At 43.1% G+C, this 24,433-nt stretch overlaps 1 pseudogene; it reads right to left on the bottom strand.

Annotated features, from left to right (window-relative positions):
• Positions 1 to 2,480: 2,480 nt before the first annotated feature.
• Positions 2,481 to 23,916, bottom strand: LOC115115525 (retinal homeobox protein Rx1-like; annotated as a pseudogene).
• Between the last annotated feature and the right edge of the window lie 517 nt (positions 23,917 to 24,433).

The following is a 24,433-nucleotide window of genomic DNA, read 5'->3' as shown; positions in this document are numbered from 1 at the left end:
TCGCTCTGGATAAGAGCGTCTGCTAAATGACTTAAATGTAAATGTAAAATGCACACCCTGTCCTATCTAGTTACTGTAACACACCCTGCCCCCATCTAGTTACTGTAACACACCCTGCCCCATCTAGTTACTGTAACACACCCTGTCCTATCTGAGTTACTGTAACACACCCTGCCCCATCTAGTTACTGTAACACACCCTGCCCCATCTAGTTACTGTAACACCCCACCCTGCCCCATCTAGTTACTGTAACACACCCTGTCCTATCTAGTTACTGTGAACACACCCTGTCCTATCTAGTTACTGTAACACACCCTGTCCTATCTAGTTACTGTAACACACCCTGTCCCATCTAGTTACTGTAACACACCCCACCCCTGCCCCATCTAGTTACTGTAACACAACCTGCCCCCCTGCACACCCTGTCCTATCTGGTTACTGTAACACACCCTGTCCTATCTAGTTACCCAGCACACCCTGTCCCATCTAGTTACTGTAACACACCCCCCCACCCCTGCCCCATCTAGTTACTGTAACACACCCCACCTGCCCCATCTAGTTACTGTAACACACCCCACCCTGTCCCATCTAGTTACTGTAACACACCCCACCCTGTCCCATCTAGTTACTGTAACACACCCCTGTCCCATCTAGTTACTGTAACACACCCCACCCCCCCCATCTAGTTACTGTAACACACCCTGTTACCTGCTATCTAGTTACTGTAACACACCCCACCCTGCCCCATCTAGTTACTGTAACACACCCATGTCCTATCTCTAGTTACTGTAACACACCCTGCCCCCATCTAGTTACTGTAACACACCCCACCCCTGCCCCATCTAGTTACTGTAACACACACCCTGCCCCCATCTAGTTACTGTAACACACCCTGTCTATCTGTTACTGTAACACACCCTGCCCCCATCTAGTTACTGTAACACACCCCACCCTGCCTGCCCCCATCTAGTTACTGTAACACACCCCACCCTGCCCCCATCTAGTTACTGTAACACACCCCACCCTGCCCCATCTAGTTACTGTAACAAACCCTGTCCTAGTTACTGTAACACAAAGCTAATATTAGGTGTAAACAATATTTAATCAATGCCAATATGATGACATTTCATATGATCACTAGTACTGACTTTTCAATATGGTAGCACCTCTGAATTATTCGTTAAAAAAACAAAAACATAAGTTAATTTTATTTCACATCCAGAAAGAATTTACAGTGTACAAATATGCAAATATAAATAAGTGAAAAGTTTTAAAAAACTTAATGGAGACAATAAGCCTTTTAAATACACAGAACACAACCTAAATGGCACCCTATTCCCTATATAGTGCACTACTTTTAACCAGAGTCCAATGGCCAATGGCACCCTATTCCCTATATAATGTATTACTTTTGACCATCTCTCTTTATCTGACTTAAATAAATAAAGGTTAAATCAAATTAACAAAAAAATGTATAAACTATACAGAATGTCTTTGTTCTGAAGTTCACCATCCCTTTTACAGAATAACTTTGTTTTGATTACCTGCTGAAGTAATCATCCTTTATAGAATGTCTTTGTTTTGATCATGTTGAAGTTTAACATCCTTTATAGAATGTCTTTTGTTTTGATTATGTTGAAATCATCCTTTATAGAATAATCATCCTTTATAGAATGTCTTTGTTTTGATCATGTTGAAGTTTAGCAACCTTTATAGAATGTCTTTGTTTTGATTACCTGCTGAAGTAATTATCCTTTATAGAATGTCTTTGTTTTGATCATGTTGATGTTTAGCAACCTTTATAGAATGTCTTTGTTTTGATCATGTTGAAGTTTAGCATCCTTTATAGAATGTCTTTGTTTTGATTATGTTGAAGTTTAGCAACCTTTATAGAATGTCTTTGTTTTGATTACCTGCTGAAGTTTAGCATCCTTTATAGAATGTCTTTGTTTTGATCATGTTGATGTTTAGCAACCTTATTAGAATGTCTTTGTTTTGATCATGTTGAAGTTTAGCATCCTTTATAGAATGTCTTTGTTTTGATCATGTTGAAGTTTAGCATCCTTTATAGAATGTCTTTGTTTTGATTATGTTGAAGTTTAGCAACCTTATTAGAATGTCTTTGTTTTGATCATGTTGATGTTTAGCATCCTTTATAGAATGTCTTTGTTTTGATCATGTTGAAGTTTAGCAACCTTATTAGAATGTCTTTGTTTTGATCATGTTGAAGTTTAGCAACCTTATTAGAATGTCTTTGTTTTGATCATGTTGATGTTGACTATCGTTAACATAATATCTTTGTTGTGATCACCTGTTGTGGTTGACCATCCTTAACATAATATCTTTGTTGTGATCACCTGTTGTGGTTGACCATCCTTAACATAATATCTTTGTTGTGATCACCTGTTGTGGTTGACCATCCTTAACATAATATCTTTGTTGTGATCACCTGTTGTGGTTGACCATCCTTAACATAATATCTTTGTTGTTATCACCTGTTGTGGTTGACCATCCTTAAATGAATGTCAGGCTTCCAGGTTTTATCCATGGAATGGATGTGCTCCTTAGCCTTCAACCTCAGTGCTGCGATGCTGGAACCATGTTCCAGGTCCTTAGCAGAGGGTACTTATCATTGAAGCTGCAGGGGCACTGGTAGAGTGGCGGGGCCACAGACTGCACCCCCTGCATGCCCTGTACCATCCCTTGGTGCACCATGCCATGTCCTGGGGGACTGTCGAGAAGCTGTGGCTGTGGCTGTGGCTGTGGCTATGGCTGTGAGTGGGAGTGGCTGGGGTAGGCAGGCTGAGTGAGTGAGGGCCCTGCCCTGGGCCTGCATATCCGGGGATAGTGTGCATCGGGTTGCCGCTGGACATGGGCGATGCCAGCCAGGGTCCAGGGGTAATGGGTTGGACATGAGCCCCACATTGGAGGCATGGGCGGGCGGTTGAAAGACAACATGGGGGAGTGGCGGAGCTTTGTTGAGTTGGAGTCCATCTTCTCTGACGTCTCCACTTAGCCCGACGGTTCTGGAACCACACCTGGCCACGGACAGAGAGGATACCGTAGTATTAGTCTACAGTAGTCACTCGGCAGTGCACACTACATCGATGTAGTGCACACTACATCACAATAATGGTAGTAATAATGGTAGTAATAATGGTAGTAATAATGGTAGTAATAATGGTAGTAATAATAGTATTTGTAGATTTTGTTGTTGTTGATGTTTTGCTTCAAAAATGTTAAAAATGGCCTGGACTAAATTATTCAGAATTCAAATGAATTTGGTTAGAGGCTGTGTAATTTGGTTAGAGGCTGTGTAATTTGGTTAGAGGCTGTGTAATTTGGTTAGAGGCTGTGTAATTTGGTTAGAGGCTGTGTAAGAGGCTGTGTAATTTAGTTAGAGGCTGTGTAAGAGGCTGTGTAATTTAGTTAGAGGCTGTGTAATTTAGTTAGAGGCTGTGTAATTTGGTTAGAGGCTGTGTAAGAGGCTGTGTAATTCTGTGTAATTTGGTTAGAGGCTGTGTAAGAGGCTGTGTAATTTGGTTAGAGGATGTGTAATTTAGTTAGAGGCTGTGTAATTTGGTTAGAGGCTGTGTAAGAGGCTGTGTAATTTAGTTAGAGGCTGTGTAAGAGGCTGTGTAATTTAGTTAGAGGCTGTGTAAGAGGCTGTGTAATTTAGTTAGAGGCTGTGTAAGAAGCTGTGTAATTCTGTGTCATTTATTTAACCTGTGGTAAGCTACTGGTGCCTACAGGTTAAACATAGTAATTGATCCAGTTTTTAAAAGAGAAAAACAGAACGTTTTGCTCCACTCCAGTTTAAAGTGCCAGTGTACCAATATATTTGACGGCAATTGTATGAGAAAATGTATGAGAAGTCTCCACCTCCTAAATAGAATCTCTCAGCCAAAGCATGAAAGCATTTCCAACATTTGAAAGAGGAGAACACTTGTGTGCTGGTGGTGGTGATTTTAGTAGTAGTGGTGGTAATGGTAATAGTAGTGGTGGTGGTGGTAATAGTTGTGGTGGTGGTAATAGTAGTAGTGGTGGTGGTAATAGTAGTAGTGGTGGTGGTGGTAATAGTAGTGGTGGTAGTGGTAATATTAGTGGTGGTGGTTTTGGTGGTGTTGGTTGTGGTAATAGTAGTGGTGGTGGTTTTGGTGTTAATAGTACTAGTGGTGGTGGTGGTGGTAATATTAGTAGTTGTGGTGGTGGTGGTAATAGTGGTGGTGGTGGTGAGAGTAGTAGAAGTGGTAGTGGTGGTAATAGTAGTGGTAGTAATAGTAGTAGTAGTAGTAGTAGTAGTAGGGGTGGTAATAGTAGTAGTGGTGGTGGTAATAGTAGTGGTAGTGGTGGTGGTAATAGTAGTGGTGGTGGTAATAGTAGTGGTGGTGGTAATAGTGTAGTGGTGGTGGTGGTAGTGTAGTGGTGGTGGTAATAGTGGTAATAGTGGTGGTGGTAATAGTGGTGAGTAGTGGTGGTGGTAATAGTAGGTGGTGGTAATAGTAGTGGTGGTGGTAATAGTGGTGGTGGTAATAGTGGTGGTGGTAATAGTAGTGGTGGTGGTGGTAATAGTAGTGGTGGTGGTAATAGTAGTGGTGGTAATAGGTGGTGGTGGTGGTAATAGTAGTGGTGGTGGTGGTAATAGTAGTGGTGGTGGTAATAGTAGTGGTGGTGGTAATAGTAGTGGTGGTAATAGTAGTAGTAGTGGTGGTAATAGTAGTGTGGTGGTAATAGTAGTGGTGGTGGTAATAGTAGTGGTGGTGGTAATAGTAGTGGTGGTAATAGTAGTGGTAATAGTGGTGGTGGTAATAGTAGTAGTGGTGGTAATATAGTGGTGGTGGTGGTAATAGTAGTGGTGGTGGTAATAGTAGTAGTGGTGGTAATAGTGTAGTGGTAATAGTAGTGGTGGTAATAGTAGTGGTGGTGGTAATAGTAGTGGTGGTAATAGTAGTGTTGGTGGTAATAAAAGTAGTGGTGGTGGTAATAGTAGTGGTGGTAATAGTGGTGGTGGTAATAGTAGTGGTGGTAATAGTAGTGGTGGTGGTAATAGTAGTAGTAGTGGTATTGGTTTTGGTGTTAATAGTAGTGGTGGTGGTGGTGGTGGTAATAGTAGTGGTGGTGGTAGTAGTTTTGGTGGTAATGGTAGTGGTAATAGTAGTGGTGGTAATAGTAGTAGTGGTGGTAATAGTGGTGGTGGTAATAGTAGTAGTGGTGGTAATATTAGTAGTAGTGGTAGTGGTTTAGGTGTTAATAGTAGTAGTGTGGTGGTAATATAGTGGTAGTGGTTGGTTTTGGTGTTAATAGTAGTAGTGGTGGTAATAGTAGTAGTAGTGGTAATAATACTGGTGGTGGTAATATTAGTAGTAGTGGTGGTGGTTTAGGTGTTAATAGTAGTGTTGGTGGTGAGTAAAAGTAGTGGTGGTGGTAATAGTAGTGGTGGTGGTAATAGTAGTGGTGGTGGTAATAATACTGGTGGTGGTGGTAATAGTAGTAGTAGTGGTAATAGTAGAGGTGGTGGTAATAGTAGTGGTGGTGGTAATAGTAGTGGTGGTGGTAATAGTAGTGGTGGTAATAGTAGTAGTGGTAATGTAGTGGTGGTGGTAATAGTAGTAGTGGTGGTAATAGTAGTGGTGGTGGTAATAGTAGTAGTGGTGGTGGTGGTAATAATACTGGTGGTGGTGGTGGTGGTAATAGTAGTGGTGCTGGTAATAATACTGGTGGTGTGGTAATAGTAGTGGTGGTAATAGTGGTGGTAATAGTAGTGGTGGTAATAGTAGTGGTGGTAATAGTAGTGGTGGTGGTAATAGTAGTGGTGGTGGTAATAGTAGTGGTGGTAATAATAGTGGTGGTGGTGGTAATATTAGTAGTCGTGGTAGTGGTTTTGGTGTTAATAGTAGTAGTGGTGGTGGTGGTAATAGTAGTGGTGGTGGTAATACTACTGGTGGTGGTGGTAATAGTAGTGGTGGTGGTAATAGTAGTGGTGGTGGTAATAGTAGTGGTGGTGGTAATAGTAGTGGTGGTGGTGGTAATAGTAGTCGTGGTTTTGGTGGTAATAGTAATAGTGGTGGTGGTAATAGTAGTGGTGGTGGTAATGGTAATAGTAGTGGTGGTGGTGGTAATAATAATAGTGGTGGTAATAGTAGTGGTGGTGGTGGTAGTGGTGGTTGTAATAGTAGTAATAGTAGTGGTGGTTGTGGTAATAGTAGTGGTGGTGGTAATAGTAGTGGTGGTGGTAATAATAGTAGTAGTGGTAATAGTAGTGGTGGTGGTAATAGTAGTGGTGGTAATAGTAGTGGTGGTAATAGTAGTGGTGGTGGTAATAATACTGGTGGTGGTGGTAATAGTAGTGGTGCTGGTAATAGTAGTGGTGGTAATAGTAGTAGTGGTAATAGTAGTGGTGGTGGTAATAGTAGTAGTGGTAATAGTAGTGGTGGTGGTGGTAATAGTGGTGGTGGTAATAGTAGTGGTGGTGGTGGTAATAGTAGTGGTGGTGGTAATAGTAGTGGTGGTGGTGGTAATAGTGGTGGTGGTAATAGTAGTGGTGGTAATAGTAGTGGTGGTGGTAATAGTAGTGGTGGTGGTAATAGTGGTGGTGGTAATATTAGTGGTGGTAATAGTAGTAGTGGTGGTAATAGTAGTGTTGGTGGTAATAGTGGTGGTGGTAGTAGTGGTGGTGGTAATAGTAGTGGTGGTAATAGTAGTGGTGGTAATAGTAGTGGTGGTGGTGGTAATAGTAGTGGTGGTAATAGTAGTGGTGGTGGTGGTAATAGTAGTGGTGCTAGTAATAGTAGTGGTGGTAATAGTAGTGGTGGTGGTAATAGTAGTGGTGGTAATAGTAGTGGTGGTGGTAATAGTGTTGGTGGTAATAGTAGTGGTGGTAATAGTAGTGGTGGTGGTAATAGTAGTGGTGGTGGTAGTAGTGGTGGTGGTAATGGTAGTGGTAATAGTAGTGGTGGTAATAGTAGTAGTGGTGGTAATAGTGGTGGTGGTAATAGTAGTAGTGGTGGTAATATTAGTAGTAGTGGTATTGGTTTTGTGTTAATAGTAGTAGTGGTGGTGGTGGTAATATTAGTGGTAGTGGTTTTGGTGTTAATAGTAGTAGTGGTGGTAATAGTAGTAGTAGTGGTAATAATACCGGTGGTGGTAATATTAGTAGTAGTGGTAGTGGTTTTGGTGTTAATAGTAGTAGTAGAGTAATAGTAGTGTTGGTGGTGAGAGTAAAAGTAGTGGTGGTGGTAATAGTAGTGGTGGTGGTAATAATACTGGTGGTGGTGGTAATAGTAGTAGTAGTGGTAATAGTAGAGGTGGTGGTAATAGTAGTGGTGGTGGTAATAGTAGTGGTGGTAATAGTAGTGGTGGTGGTAATAGTAGTGGTGGTAATAGTAGTAGTGGTAATAGTAGTGGTGGTGGTAATAGTAGTGGTGGTGGTAATAGTAGTAGTGGTGGTGGTGGTAATAGTAGTAGTGGTGGTAATAGTAGTGGTGGTGGTAATAGTAGTGGTGGTAATAGTAGTGTTGGTGGTAATAATACTGGTGGTGGTGGTAATAGTAGTGGTGCTGGTAATAGTAGTGGTGGTAATAGTAGTAGTGGTAATAGTAGTGGTGGTGGTAATAGTAGTAGTGGTAATAGTAGTGGTGGTAATAGTAGTGGTGGTGGTAATAATACTGGTGGTGGTGGTAATAATAGTGGTGGTGGTGGTAATATTAGTAGTCGTGGTAGTGGTTTTGGTGTTAATAGTAGTAGTGGTGGTGGTGGTAATAGTAGTGGTGGTGGTAATACTACTGGTGGTGGTGGTAATAGTAGTGGTGGTGGTGGTAATAGTAGTGGTGGTGGTAATAATACTGGTGGTGGTGGTAATAGTAGTGGTGCTGGTAATAGTAGTGGTGGTAATAGTAGTAGTGGTAATAGTAGTGGTGGTAATAGTAGTGGTGGTAATAGTAGTGGTGGTGGTAATAGTAGTGGTGGTGGTAATAATACTGGTGGTGGTGGTAATAATAGTGGTGGTGGTGGTAATATTAGTAGTCGTGGTAGTGGTTTTGGTGTTAATAGTAGTAGTGGTGGTGGTGGTAATAGTAGTGGTGGTGGTAATACTACTGGTGGTGGTGGTAATAGTAGTGGTGGTGGTGGTAATAGTAGTAGTGGTTTTGGTGGTAATAGTAATAGTGGTGGTGGTAATAGTAGTGGTGGTGGTAATGGTAATAGTAGTGGTGGTGGTAATAGTAGTGGTGGTGGTGGTAGTGGTGGTTGTAATAGTAGTAATAGTAGTAGTGGTTGTGGTAATAGTAGTAGTGGTGGTTGTGGAAACAGTAGTGGTGGTGGTAATAGTAGTAGTAGTGGTAATAGTAGTGGTGGTGGTAATAGTAGTGGTGGTAATAGTAGTGGTGGTAATAGTAGTGGTGGTAATAGTAGTGGTGGTGGTAATAGTAGTGGTGCTGGTAATAGTAGTGGTGGTAATAGTAGTAGTGGTAATAGTAGTGGTGGTGGTAATAGTAGTGGTGGTAATAGTAGTAGTGGTAATAGTAGTGGTGGTAATAGTAGTGGTGGTAATAGTAGTGGTGGTGGTAATAGTAGTGGTGTTAATAGTAGTAGTGGTTTTGGTGGTAATAGTAGTGGTGGTAATAGTAGTGGTGGTGGTAATAGTAGTGGTAATAATACTGGTGGTGGTGGTAATAGTAGTGGTGGTGGTGGTAATATTAGTAGTCGTGGTAGTGGTTTTGGTGTTAATAGTAGTAGTGGTGGTGGTGGTAATAGTAGTGGTGGTGGTAATACTACTGGTGGTGGTGGTAATAGTAGTGGTGGTGATGGTAATAGTAATAGTGGTTTTGGTGGTAATAGTAGTGGTGGTAATAGTAGTGGTGGTGGTAATAGTAGTGGTGGTGGTAATGGTAATAGTAGTGGTGGTAATAATAATAATAGTGGTGGTAATAGTAGTGGTGGTGGTGGTAGTGGTGGTTGTAATAGTAGTAATAGTAGTAGTGGTTGTGGTAATAGTAGTAGTGGTGGTTGTGGTAATAGTATCAAATCAAATCAAATCAAATTTATTTATATAGCCCTTCGTACATCAGCTGATATCTCAAAGTGCTGTACAGAAAACCAGCCTAAAACCCCAAACAGCAAGCAATGCAGGTGTAGAAGCACGGTGGCTAGGAAAAACTCCCTAGAAATGCCAAAACCTAGGAAGAAACCTAGAGAGGAACCAGGCTATGTGGGGTCCTCTTCTGGCTGTGCCGGGTGGAGATTATAACAGAACATGGCCAAGATGTTCAAATGTTCATAAATGACCAGCATGGTCGAAGATAATAATAGAACAGTTGAAACTGGAGCAGAACAGTGGACTGAAAAGGAGTCATCATGGGTAGTCAGGGGCAGCACGGCCAGGTGGACATATGGGGACAGCAGAACATGGAGATCAAATGTTCATAAATGTGGTCAGGTTGAAACTGTCCCGGGGACATGGTTCTGGTTCTAGGGCTCAGGTCCTCTGAGAGAGAGAAAGAAAGAGAGAAGGGGAGAATTAGAGAACGCACACTTAGATTCACACAGGACACCGAATAGGACAGGAGAAGTACTCCAGATATAACAAACTGACCCTAGCCCCCCGACACAAACTACTGCAGCATAAATACTGGAGGCTGAGACAGGGGGGGTTAGGAGACACTGTGGCCCCATCCGAGACACCCCGGACAGGGCCAAACAGGAAGGATATAACCCCACCCACTTTGCCAAAGCACAGCCCCACACCACTAGAGGGATATCTTCAACCACCAACTTACCATCCTGAGACAAGGCTGAGTATAGCCCACAAAGATCTCCGCCACGGCACAACCCAAAGGGCGCCAACCCAGACAGGATGACCACATCAGTGAATCAACCCACTCAGGTGACGCACCCCTTCCAGGGACAGCATGAGAGAGCCCGAGTAAGCCAGTGACTCAGCCCCTGTAATAGGGTTAGAGGCAGAGAATCCCAGTAGAAAGAGGGAACCGGCCAGGCAGAGACAGCAAGGGCGGTTCGTTGCTCCAGAGCCTTTCCGTTCACCTTCCCGCTCCTGGGCCAGACTACACTCAATCATATGACCCACTGAAGAGATGAGTCTTCAGTAAAGACTTAAAGGTTGAGACCGAGTTTGCGTCTCTGACATGGGTAGGCAGACCGTTCCATAAAAATTGAGCTCTATAGGAAAAGCCCTGCCTCCAGCTGTTTGCTTAGAAATTCTAGGGACAATTAGGAGGCCTGCGTCTTGTGACCGTAGTGTACGTGTAGGTATGTACGGCAGGACCAAATCAGAGAGATAGGTAGGAGCAAGCCCATGTAATGCTTTGTAGGTTAGCAGTAAAACCTTGAAATCAGCCCATGCTTTGACAGGAAGCCAGTGTAGAGAGGCTAGCACTGGAGTAATATGATATTTTTTTGATTCTAGTCAGGTTCTAGCAGCCGTATTTAGCACTAACTGAAGTTTATTTAGTGCTTTATCCGGAGCTAGGAAAGTAGAGCATTGCAATAGTCTAACCTAGAAGTGACAAAAGCATGGATTAATTTTTCTGCATCATTTTTGGACAGAAAGTTTCTGATTTTTGCAATGTTACGTAGATGGAAAAAAGCTGTCCTTGAAATGGTCTTGATATGTTCTTCAAAAAGAGAGATCAGGGTCAGAGTAACGCCGAGTCCTTCACAGTTTTATTTGAGACGACTGTACAACCATTAACCTGTTGCTTCTACTCGGGACGCTTGCGTCCCAACTAGAGCTCTGGAAATGCAAATGCGCTACGCTAAATGCTAATAGTATTAGTTAAAACTCAAAAGTTCATTAAAATACACATGCAGGGTATCGAATTAAAGCTACACTCGTTGTGAATCCAGGCAACAAGTCAGATTTTTAAAATGCTTTTCGGCGAAAGCATGAGAAGCTATTATCTGATAGCATGTAACACCCAAAAAGACCCACAGGGACGTAAACAAAATAATTAGCATTTCGGCGTTACACAAACCGCACAATAAAATAGAAAACATTCATTACCTTTCACCATCTTCTTTGTTGGCACTCTAGATGTCCCATAAACACTATTTGGGTCTTTATTTCGATTAAATCGGTCCATATAAAGCCTAGATATCGTTATATGTAGACTGTGTGATAAACGAAAAAACATAGTTTCAAACGTAACGTCATTTTTTAAAATTCAAAAGTCGACGATAAACTTTCACAAAACACTTCGAAATACGTTTGTAATGCAACTTTAGGTATTAGTAAACGTTAATAAGCGATAAAATTCATCAGGAGGCGATGTAAAGATCATTAGCTGTCCGTCTGGAAAAATGTCCGGCTAGAAACTCAACGAAAATATCCGGTCCTAGACCATAGGAGATACGGTGCCCTGCATGTGTTTGACCAAGAAAAAACTCGAAGGAAATGACAAGACTCTAGACACCGTGTGGAAGCTGTAGGTACTGCAACCTCAGTCAATTAATTGTGGTTCACCTTTATCAATGGGTTCAAGTAGCGCATGGATATATTTTCCCATTTTCAGTGATCAGTTTTCCTGTGCTTTTCGATGTAAATGCCGTTCTGGTAAAGCCACAGCAGTGATTTAACCAGTTTTATAAATGTCTGAGTGTTTTCTATTCACACAGACTAAGCAAATGCATATACTATATTCCTGGCATGAGTAGCAGGGCGCTGAAATGTTGCGCGATTTTTAACAGAATGTTCAAAAAGTAGAGGGTCGACTTAAGAGGTTAAAGATTAATTGTCAGATTCAACAGAAGATCTCTTTGTTTCTTGGGACCTAGAACAAGCATCTCTGTTTTGTCCGAGTTTAAAAGTAGAAAGTTTGCAGCCATCCACTTCTTTGTCTGAAACACATGCTTCTAGCAAGGGCAATTTTGGGGCTTCACCATGTTTCATTGAAATGTACAGCTGTGAAAGTTAACATAATGTTTTCGAATAACATCCCCAAGAGGTAAAATATATAGTGAAAACAATAGTGGTCCTAAAACGGAACCTGAGGAACACCGAAATTTACAGTTGATTTGTCAGAGGACAAACCATTCACAGAGACAAACTGATATCTTTCCGACAGATAAGATCTAAACCAGGCCAGAACTTGTCCGTGTAGACCAATTTAGGTTTCAATCTCTCCAAAAGAATGTGGTGGTTAGTAGTAGTGGTGGATGTGGTAATAGTAGTGGTGGTGGTAATAGTAGTGGTTGTGGTGGTGGTAATAGTAGTGGTGGTCATATCAAATCAAATCAAATCCAAATCAAATGTATTTGTCACATACACATGGTTAGCAGATGTTAATGCGAGTGTAGCGAAATGCTTGTGCTTCTAGTTCGACAATGCAGTAATAACCAATGAGTAAACCAACTAACAATTCCAAAACTACTGCCTTATACACACAAGTGTAAAGGGATAAAGAATATGTACATAAAGATATATGAATGAGTGATGGTACAGAGCGCATAGGCAAGATGCAGTAGATGGTATCGAGTACAGTATATACTTATGAGATGAGTAATGTAGGGTATGTAAACAAAGTGGCATAGTTTAAAGTGGCTAGTGATACATGTATTACATAAAGATGCAGTAGATGATATAGAGTACAGTATATATGTATACATATGAGATGAATAATGTAGGGTATGTAAACATTATATTAACTAAAGCTACATAACGCGAGGTGTTGCCCTAGGGGAACGCCACCTCCCCCGTTCAGCTGGAACGGTGGCGCATGGAATGCAAAAATATTCTTAGAAATATTTAACCTCCACACATTAACACATTAAGTCCAATAGCTCAAATGAAAGATAAACACCTTGTTCATCTAGCCAGCAAGTCAGATTTCTAAAATGTTTTACGGCGAAAACATAGCACATATTTATGTCAAACCACCACCAAAGACACAGCTAATTTGAATAGCCATGTTGAACAAAAGATGCAATCAACAAACGCAGGATTAAAAGAAAAATAATTCACTAACCTTTTGAAAATCTTCATCAGATGACAGTAATAGGACATGTTACACAGTACATTTATGTTTTTTTCAATAATATGCCATTTATATCCATAAATCTCTGTTTACAATGACGCCATGTTCAAAAAATGCTACTCAAATGTCCGGAGAAATTATGATAGCTCCGCCAGATAACGCCAGATAACAGCAATACACATCATAAACTTTGACTAAATATACATGTTCTACATATAGTTAGAAAGATACACTTCTTCTTAATGCAACCGCTGTGTTACATTTATTTTTAACGTTACAGAATTCGTTCACTAGGCAATAATATGAGACGGCGCTCAGACATTAGCAATATGTCTCCTCTATGTTGGAGTCCACAGAAACACAAAATTACCACATAAATATTCCCTTACCTTTGATGTTCTTCGATCAGAAGTCGTGGAAGGAGTCATACTTACCAAAAACTGCGTTTGGCTTTCAAGTCTGTGTCTTTGGGTTATCAAACGCGACAAATTCCTGCTGAAATGCAGCCAAAATTCTAGGGGTTGCGCATCAAAACTTCACAATTACATATTATATGTCGACTGAACTGGTCAAACTAAGTGCAGAATCAAGCTTTAGGATGTTCTAAACGTGCAAAACAATTCTCAGCTCAAACAGACAAACTGACATCGTTTGGTGAATCCTGGAACAAAGAGAGCCCCAGACGCGACGCGCGCATGAGAGTACATGTATTTTCGCGTGACCCGAAGGTTTTAGCCCGCCAAAGGGTGAGGGAGCGCGCGATTTTCACAATGAAACGCCCCATTGAAAGGAGACATCGCGCTGAAGAGATAGAAACTGTTCCCAGATCCGTAGCTGGTTGGGAAGGGTGGGGGCGATGACGTCAAAGTTGGCCCAACTTTCCTGATGACAAGAGAGCGTTTGGGAGAATGGCTGCCCTGAGAGTTCTGCTTTACATACAGACATAATTTGAACGGTTTTAGAAGCTTTATAGTGTTTTCTATTCAATAATAATTATACTATTATATGCATATATTAGCAATTTTGGACAGATTTTTTTTCTGTTTACTATGGGCACGCAATTCCTCCAAAGGGGGCAGTATTCAGCCTAGCCCTAACAGGTTTTAAGTAGCATTGTTTAAAGTGGCTAGTGATATATTTTACATCAATTCCCATGATTAAAGTGGCTGGAGTTGAGTCAGTGTGTTGGCAGCAGCCACTCAATGTTAGTGGTGGCTGTTTAACAGTCTGATGGCCTTGAGATAGAAGCTGTTTTTCAGTCTCTCGGTCCCAGCTTTGATGCACCTGTACTGACCTCGCCTTCTGGATGATAGCGGGGTGAACAGGCAGTGGCTCGGGTGGTTGTTGTCCTTGATGATCTTTATGGCCTTCCTGTGACATCGGGTGGTGTAGGTGTCCTGGAGGGCAGGTAGTTTGCCCCCGGTGATGCTTTGTGCAGACCTCACTACCCTCTGGAGAGCCTTATGGTTGTGGGCGGAGCAGTTGCCGTACCAGGCGGTGATACAGTCCGACAGGATGCTCTCGATTGTGCATCTGTAGAAGTTTGTGAGTGCTTTTGGTGACAAGCCGAATTTCTTCAGCCTCCTGAGGTTGTAGAGGTGCTGCTGCGCCTTCTTCACGATGCTGTCTGTGTGGGTGGCCCAATTCAGTTTGTCTGTGATGTGTATGCCGAGGAACTTAAAACTTACTACCCTCTCCACTACTGTCCAATCGATGTGGATAAGGGGGTGTTCCCTCTGCTGTTTCCTGAAGTCCACAATCATCTCCTTAGTTTTGTTGACGTTGAGTGTGAGGTTATTTCCTGACACCACACTCCGAGGGCCCTCACCTCCTCCCTGTAGGCCGTCTCGTCGTTGTTGGTAATCAAGCCTACCACTGTTGTGTCGTCCGCAAACTTGATGATTGAGTTGGAGGCGTGCGTGGCCACGCAGTTGTGGGTGAACAGGGAGTACAGGAGAGGGCCCAGAACGCACCCTTGTGGGGCCCCAGTGTTGAGGATCAGCGGGGTGGAGATGTTGTTACCTACCCTCACCACCTGGGGGCGGCCCGTCAGGGAGTCCAGTACCTAGTTGCAAAGGGCGGGGTCGAGACCCAGGGTCTCGAGCTTGATGACGAGTTTGGAGGGTACTATGGTGTTAAATGCTGAGCTGTAGTCGATGAACAGCATTCTCACATAGGTATTCCTCTTGTCCAGATGGCCTGCAGCCTTGCGAGGGTTAACACGTTTAAATGTTTTACTCACCTCGGCTGCAGTGAAGGAGAGTCCGCATGTTTTGGTTGTGGGCCGTGTCAGTGGCACTGTATTGTCCTCAAAGCGGGCAAAAAAGTTATTTAGTCTGCCTGGGAGCAAGACATCCTGGTCCGTGACTGGACTGGTTTTCTTTTTGTAATCCGTGATTGACTGTAGACCCTGCCACATTCCTCTTGTGTCTGAGCCGTTGAATTGAGATTCCACTTTGTCTCTATACTGACGCATAGCTTGTTTGATTGCCTTGCGGAGGGAATAGCTACACTGTTTGTATTCGGTCATTTTTCCGGTCACCTTGCCCTGATTAAAAGCAGTGGTTCGTGCTTTCAGTTTGACGCGAATGCTGCCATCAATCCACGGTTTCTGGTTTGGGAATGTTTTAATCGTTGCTATGGGAACGACATCTTCAACGCACGTTCCAATGAACTCGCTCACCGAATCAGCGTATTCGTCAATGTTGTTGTGTAACGCAATACGAAACAGATCCCAGTCCACGTGATGGAAGCAGTCTTGGAGCGTGGAATCAGATTGGTCGGACCAGCGTTGAACAGACCTCAGCGCGGGAGCTTCTTGTTTTAGCTTCTGTCTGTAGGCAGGGAGCAACAAAATGGAGTCATGGTCAGCTTTTCCGAAGGAGGGCGGGGAGGGCCTTATATGCTTCGCGGAAGTTAGAATAGCAATGATCCAAGGTTTTACCAGCCCTGGTTGCGCAATCGATATGCTGATACAATTTAGGGAGTCTTGTTTTCAGATTAGCCTTGTTAAAATCCCCAGCTACAATGAATGCAGCCTCAGGATATGTGGATTCCAGTTTGCAAAGTCAAATAACGTTCGTTCAGAGCCATCGATGTGTCTGCTTGGGGGGGAATATATATGGCTGTGATTATAATCGAAGAGAATTCCCTTGGTAGATAATGCGGTCGACATTTGATTGTGAAGAATTCTAAATCAGGTGAACAGAAGGACTTGAGTTCCTGTATGTTGTTGTGACCAAACCACGTCTCGTTAACCATAAAGCATACGCCCCCGCCCCTCTTCTTACCAGAAAGATGTTTGATTCTGTCGGCGCGATGCGTGGAGAAACCAGCTGGCTGCACCGACTCCACCACCACTACTAATAGTAGTGGTGGTGGTGGTAGTAGTGGTGGTTGTAATAGTAGTAGTGGTAATAGTAGTAGTGGTTGTGGTAATAGTAGTAGTGGTGGTGGTAATAGTAGTAGTGGTGGTTGTGGTAATAGTAGTAGTGGTAGTGGTGGTAATAGATGTGGTAGTGGTTTTGGTGTTAATAGTAGTAGTAGTGGTGGTGGTAATATTAGTAGTAGTGGTGGTGGTAAAAGTAGTGGTGGTGATGGTAGTAGTAGTAGTGGAAATAATAGTGGTAGTGGTTTTGGTGTTAATAGTAGAAGTAGTGGTGGTTTTGGTGTTAATAGTAGTGGTGGTGGTAATAGTAGGTGGTTTTGGTGTTAATAGTAGTAGTGGTGGTGGTTTTGGTGTTAGATGTAGTAGTGGTGGTGGTGGTTTTGGTGTTAATAGTAGTAGTGGTGGTGGTTTTGGTGTTAATAGTAGTAGTGGTGGTGGTTTTAGTGTTAGATGTAGTAGTGGTGGTGGTTTTGGTGTTAATAGTAGTAGTAGTAGTGGTGGTAATAGTAGTGGTGATGGTAATAGTAGTGGTGGTGGTAATAGTAGTGGTGATGGTAATAGTAGTGGTGGTGGTGGTAATAGTAGTGGTGGTAATAGTAGTGGTGGTGGTGGTAATAGTAGTGGTGGTAATATTAGTAGTAGTAGTGGTGGTAATAGTAGTAATAGTAGTAGTAGTAGTGGTGGTAATAGTAGTGGTGATGGTAATATTAGTAGTAGTAGTGGTGGTAATAGTAGTGGTGATGGTAATAGTAGTGTTGGTGGTGATGGTGGTAATAGTAGTGGTGGTGGTGGTAATAGTAGTGGTGGTGGTAATAGTAGTGGTGGTGGTAATAGTAGTGGTGGTGGTAATAGTAGTAGTAGTAGTGGTGGTAATAGTAGTGGTGGTGGTGGTGGTTATAGTAATGGTGGTGGTGGTAATAGTAGTGGTGGTGGTGGTAATAGTAGTGGTGGTGGTGGTGGTAATAGTAGTAGTAGTAGTGGTGGTGGTAATAGTAGTGGTGGTAATAGTAGTGGTGGTGGTAATAGTAGTGGTGGTGACAATAGTAGTGGTGGTGACAATAGTAGTGGTGGTGGTAATAGTAGTGGTGGTGACAATAGTAGTGGTGGTGGTAATAGTAGTGGTGGTGACAATAGTAGTGGTGGTAATAGTAGTGGTGTTGGTGGTGACAATAGTAGTGGTGTTGGTGGTGACAATAGTAGTGGTGGTTATAGTAATGGTGGTGGTGGTAATAGTAGTAGTAGTGGTGGTGGTTATAGTAGTAGTAGTGGTGGTGGCGGTGACAATAGTGGTGGTGGTAATAGTAGTGGTGGTGGTGGTAATAGTAGTAGTAGTGGTGGTGGTTATAGTAGTAGTAGTGGTGGTGGCGGTGACAATAGTAGTGGTGGTAATAGTAGTAGTAGTGGTGTTGGTAGTGGTGAGAGTAGTAGTTCCGGGTAGTGGTGGGGGTTTTGATAATAGTTGTAGCAGCGGTGGTGGTTGTTGTGGTTGTGGTGGTAATAGTAATGGTGGTGGTGGTAATAGTAGTAGTGGTGGTGGTTTTGGTGGTAATAGATGTAGTAGTGGTAGTGGTTTTGGTGTTAATAGTAGTAGTAATGGTGGTGGTAATATTAGTAGTAGTAGTAGTAGTAGTAGTAGTAGTGGTAATAGTAGTGGTGGTGGTGGTAATAGTGGTAGTGGTGTTGGTAACAGTAGTGGTTGTAATGGTAATAGTAGTGGTAGTAGTGAGGGTTATGATAATAATTGTAGTAGTGGTTGTGGTGGTGTGGTAATAGTAGCAGTGGTGGTGGTGTTGGTTGTGGTAATAGATGTAGTAGTGGTAGTGGTTTTGGTGTTAACAGTAGTAGTTGTTGTGGTGTCGGTAATAGTAGTAGTGGTGGTGGTAATAGTAGTGGTGGTGGTAATAGTAGTGGTGGTGGTAATAGTAGTAGTGGTGGTAATAGTAGTGGTGGTGGTAATAGTAGTGGTGGTAATAGTAGTGGTGGTGGTGGTAATAGTAGTGGTGGTGGTAATAGTAGTGGTGGTGGTAATAGTAGTAGTGGTGGTAATAGTAGTGGTGGTGGTAATAGTAGTGGTGGTAATAGTAGTGGTGGTGGTGGTAATAGTAGTGGTGGTGGTAATAGTAGTGGTGGTAATAATACTGGTGGTGGTGGTAATAGTAGTAGTGGTGGTGGTAATAGTAGAGGTGGTGGTAATAGTAGTGGTGGTGGTAATAGTGGTGGTGGTGGTGGTAATAGTAGTGGTGGTGGTAATAGTAGTGGTGGTGGTAATAATAGTAGTGGTGGTAATAGTAGTGGTGGTGGTAATAGTAGTGGTGGTGGTAATAGTAGTGGTGGTAATAGTAGTGGTGGTAATAGTAGTGGTGGTAATAGTAGTGGTGGTGGTAATAGTAATGATGGTGGTAATAGTATTAGTAGTGGTAATATTAGTAGTAGAAATAGTAGTTGTAGAAGTGGTGGTAATATTAGTAGTAGTAGTGGTGGTGATGGTGGTGGTAATAGTAGTAGTAGGGTTGGTGGTAGTACTAGTCGTAGTGGTGGTGGTACTTGTAGTAATGGGGGTGGTGGTGGTTGTAGTGGTAGAAGGGCCAGTAGTAATGCTAGTCTAGTAATAGTTGACAGCCAAGGGCTCCATACCTGGACATTATTATTAGTGTATAGTAGTAGTATTAGATAGGTAGAGACTCAATACAGTATTATTAGTATATAGTGATAGTAATAGTAGTATTAGATAGGTAGAGACTCAATACAGTATTATTAGTATATAGTGATAGTAATAGTAGTATCAGATAGGTAGAGACTCAATACAGTATTATTAGTGTATAGTGATTTTAATAGTAGTATCAGATAGGTAGAGACTCAATAAGGTATTATTAGTGTATAGTAGTAGTAGTATTAGATAGGTAGAGACTATACAGTATGATTAGTGTATAGTAGTAGTATTATTAGATAGGTAGAGACTCAATACAGTATTATTAGTATATAGTGATAGTAATAGTAGTATCAGATAGGTAGAGACTCAATACAGTATTATTAGTGTATAGTGATTTTAATAGTAGTATCAGATAGGTAGAGACTCAATACAGTATTATTAGTGTATAGTGATTTTAATAGTAGTATCAGATAGGTAGAGACTCAATAAGGTATTATTAGTGTATAGTAGTAGTAGTATTAGATAGGTAGAGACTATACAGTATTATTAGTGTATAGTAGTAGTATTATTAGATAGGTAGAGACTCAATACAGTATTATTAGTGTATAGTAGTAGTAGTATCAGATAGGTAGAGACTGAAGAAAGTATTATTAGTATATAGTGATAGTAATAGTAGTACTTGTAGTAATGGGGGTGGGGGTGGTTGTAGTGGTAGAAGGGCCAGTAGTAATGCTAGTCTAGTAATAGTTGACAGCCAAGGGCTCCATACCTGGACAGTATTATTCGTGTATAGTAGTAGTATTAGATAGGTAGAGACTCAATACAGTATTATTAGTGTATAGTAGTAGTATTAGATAGGTAGAGACTCAATACAGTATTATTAGTGTATAGTAGTAGTAGTATTAGATAGGTAGAGAATATACAGCATTATTAGTGTATAGTAATAGTATTATTAGATAGGTAGAGACTCAATACAGTATTATTAGTGTATAGTAGTAGTATTAGATAGGTAGAGAATATACAGAATTATTAGTGTATAGTAGTAGTATTATTAGATAGGTGGAGGTGGCATACCTGGACACGGACCTCAAGGAGGTTGACCTTCATGGCCAGGAGCTCCCGGCTGTAGACGTCAGGGTAGTGGGACTTCTCAAAGGCCTTCTCCAACTCATGGAGCTGGAAGGTGGTGAATGTGGTGCGGTTACGCCGGTGCGTCTTCCTAGGGCGGTCCTCCTCTGGAGGCTCGGGGGACTTTTCCCCGCTGCCCACCCCCTTCTGGAGATCTCCCAGGTCCCCGTCACACTCGTCCCTGGAGAAAAGGCCCGACTCTGAAGAGGAGACAGTCGAACAGGAGGGACGTGTGTGTTTAGGTATCTGTCTTCTTGCGCTCGGTTCCTTCGGCAGTGCCGCCAGCTCTACTTACCAAAAGGTGACCTAATATGCAGCTCTTTCTACGGGTGATCTCATAGTCCCATGGGGACAGATGCCACCTGTTAAACCTGAGTGTTCTCATGTGGGAATAGACAGCTCTAATCTACACCAAGACTGTACTTGTCCTCTGCACCGCCCCAACAGGGTGAGGTTGAAGCCCCACTACACATGGCTGATGGATGGTAGAAAACAGGGTGAGGTTGAAGCCCCACTACACATGGCTGACGGATGGTAGAAAACAGGGTGAGGTTGAAGCCCCACTACACATGGCTGATGGATGGTAGAAAACAGAGTGAGGTTGAAGCCCCTCTACACATGGCTGACGGATGGTAGAAAACAGGGTGAGGTTGAAGCCCCTCTACACATGGCTGATGGTAGAAAACAGGGTGAGGTTGAAGCCCCACTACACATGGCTGATGGATGGTAGAAAACAGGGTGAGGTTGAAGCCCCACTACACATGGCTGATGGATGGTAGAAAACAGGGTGAGGTTGAAGCCCCACTACACATGGCTGATGGATGGTAGAAAACAGGGTGAGGTTGAAGCCCCTCTACACATGGCTGATGGTAGAAAACAGGGTGAGGTTGAAGCCCCTCTACACATGGCTGATGGTAGAAAACAGGGTGAGGTTGAAGCCCCACTACACATGGCTGATGGATGGTAGATCTAATCCGAGTTTGTTAATTTATTAATCCAAATCAATTGAGGCTCAAGATTATCATCAGATCGTTGACTTGGTAACAAACATGTGAGGCAGGAAAAGTGGTCTCCTTAAGCCACAATGCTGTAATGTTACAGTAATAGAAGGATATAATGTTATGTTCTAATAAACAAAATACTTGGTACACCAGTCCCTTATTCATCCCAGCCAGGCCTACTTAGTCAGTCAGTTGATATCCAACCTGTTATTTCTTATCCAAGCCTGGTCCTAGATCTGGTTGTGTAAAAGTGTAAACGTTAAGTTGTAGCTATACTGTAGTGATAAACTGTAGCCTCTGAATCTTGAGAAAATGACAATCTAAGCACAGTGTGCTTTCAACTGTCCCTGCCTTTCCTCCTGGATGAGGTCAGCACCGTATGCTTTCAACTGTCCCTGCCTTTCCTCCTGGATGAGGTTAGCACCGTATGCTTTCAACTGTCCCTGCCTTTCCTCCTGGATGAGGTCAGCACCGTGTGCTTTCAACTGTCCCTGCCTTTCCTCCTGGATGAGGTCAGCACCGTGTGCTTTCAACTGTCCCTGCCTTTCCTCCTGGATGAGGTCAGCACCGTATGCTTTCTACTGTCCCTGCCTTTCCTCCTGGATGAGGTCAGCGCCGTATGCTTTCAACTGTCCCTGCCTTTCCTCCTGGATGAGGTCAGCACCGTATGCTTTCAACTGTCCCTGCCTTTCCTCCTGGATGAGGTTAGCACCGTATGCTTTCAACTGTCCCTGCCTTTCCTCCTGGATGAGGTTAGCACCATATGCTTTCAACTGTCCCTGCCTTTCCTCCTGGATGAGGTTAGCACTGTATGCTTTCAACTGTCCCTGCCTTTCCTCCTGGATGAGGTTAGCACCGTATGCTTTCAACTGTCCCTGCCTTTCCTCCTGGATGAGGTTAGCACCGTATGCTTTCAACTGTCCCTGCCTTTCCTCCTGGATGAGGTTAGCGCCGTATGCTTTCAACTGTCCCTGCCTTTCCTCCTGGATGAGGTCAGCGCCGTATGCTTTCAACTGTCCCTGCCTTTCCTCCTGGATGAGGTTAGCACTGTATGCTTTCAACTGTCCCTGCCTTTCCTCCTGGATGAGGTCAGCACCGTATGCTTTCAACTGTCCCTGCCTTTCCTCCTGGATGAGGTTAGCGCCGTATGCTTTCAACTGTCCCTGCCTTTCCTCCTGGATGAGGTTAGCGCCCGTATGCTTTTCAACTGTCCCTGCCTTTCCTCCTGGATGAGGTTAGCACCGTATGCTTTCAACTGTCCCTGCCTTTCCTCCTGGATGAGGTTAGCACCGTATGCTTTCAACTGTCCCTGCCCCTGTCCTCCTGGATGAGGTCAGCACCGTATGCTTCTCAACTGTCCCTGCCTTTTCTCCTGGATGAGGTCAGCACCGTATGCTTTTCAACTGTCCCTGCCTTTTCTCCTGGATGAGGTCAGCACCGTATGCTTTCAACTGTCCCTGCCTTCCTCATCCCTCCTGGATGAGGTAAACTAAGTAAACATTGACTACTCATTTTACTGTGGAGAAGTGAAAGTCTGGATATAATTTATAAGAACTGCTATTTCACTGATGTTGTTGCTGAATATGTTATAGATGTTTATGAGCAGTTATTAGTGCCTATGTTGTCCATTATAATGCATTATGCATGTCTCATAAGAGGGTATTCATAGAAGTGTTACCTTCATTTAACTAGGCAAGTCAATTAAGAACAAATTCTTACTGCCTTGTTCGGGGCAGAACGACAGATTTTTACCTTGTCAACTCGGGATTCGACAGCAACCTTTGGTTGGCTCAACTCTCTAACCACTAGGCTACCTACTGGTTACTGGCCCAACTCTCTAACCACTAGGCTACCTGCTGGTTACTGGCCCAACTCTCTAACCACTAGGCTACCTGCTGGTTACTGGCCCAACTCCTCTAACCACCAGGCTACCTGCTGGTTACTGGCCCAACTCTCTAACCACTAGGCTACCTGCTGGTTACTGGCCCAACTCTCTAACCACTAGGCTACCTGCTGGTTACTGGCCCAACTCTCTAACCACTAGGCTACCTGCTGGTTACTGGCCCAACTCTCTAACCACTAGGTTACCTGCTGGTTACTGGCCCAACTCTCTAACCACTAGGCTACCTGCTGGTTACTGGCCCAACTCTCTAACCACTAGGCTACCTGCTGGTTACTGGCCCAACTCTCTAACCACTAGGCTACCTGCCGCCCTTTACCTTGTCTTCATGTGATAAACAACATCACCTAATCAATCAATGAATGAACCTATAAATCAATAACAACCTATGTACTGACCGTGAAAGGCAGAGTGCTGGGTGCTGTCCTCCAGGCTGGCCAGGTATCTGTAGGGGTCTGACTGGCCCTGCTTCCCCTGGTGGTCCTCCAGGCTGGCCAGGTATCTGTAGGGGTCTGACTGGCCCTGCTTCACCTGGTGGTCCTCCAGGCTGGCCAGGTATCTGTAGGGGTCTGACTGGCCCTGCTTCCCCTGGTGGTCCTCAGTGACCACCTCATGGGTCCGTTCGGACCCTACGGGAGTGAGCAGGAGGTACTGGTCCTTACTGAAGCCCAGGATCAGGTCAGTGCTGGGAGCCGGCCTCCCCGCTTGACCCTCCTCCCGTCACCATGTCATTGTCTGGTGGCAGGCAGCCATCGCTCATTATTCCCAAGGTATCCATTGACAAATATGTCCAAGAAAAGCAGTATGTTGTCAAAGAGCACTTTGATGGGGGATGCAGATCTGTCTGTCCTTGGACTTCCTGTCAGTCTGCAAAAACAGGGAAAGTTAGACATGCAGATCTCATGAACACAGGGTTTTGCAGAACGGTTCTGTTGTGAAAGTGCACATGTGCCACTTGCACATGCCTTCTTGCTGATATTGTGTCGTAGCCTCTTTCCTGCAGCCGAATGACCAGAAATGCTGTCTAGTGATTCAAGGGTGGAATGTTATTCATATTTTTCATAATTAGTTAACATATTATTATTTTTACGCACCGAAAATCCAGTGTTTTTATGTCAAACGGTTTTGTTATATTTCAGTCTTCTGTGATGTATATAAAATGTAATATTGGGATGCAAACTCAAAATGTAATACATTTAAACTCTATATATGACATGGTGCAGGTGTCTTCCCTTTTAAACCCATAACCATGTGAGGTTTATACTTTTTGTTTCAAAGTATATTTGTTTAAGACTACCAAGAATCACTGTGTGACACTGATTTAGCCCACTGCAGTAAAAGGTTGCGCAATGACATATTGGTTGTAATGCATATTACTAC

Source organism: Oncorhynchus nerka, unplaced genomic scaffold, assembly GCF_034236695.1.
Source record: "Oncorhynchus nerka isolate Pitt River unplaced genomic scaffold, Oner_Uvic_2.0 unplaced_scaffold_2015, whole genome shotgun sequence".
NCBI classification, from domain to species: Eukaryota; Metazoa; Chordata; class Actinopteri; order Salmoniformes; family Salmonidae; genus Oncorhynchus; species Oncorhynchus nerka.
Note: the sequence above shows the minus strand (reverse complement) of the source record. Positions and strands in the feature narration are given on the sequence as shown.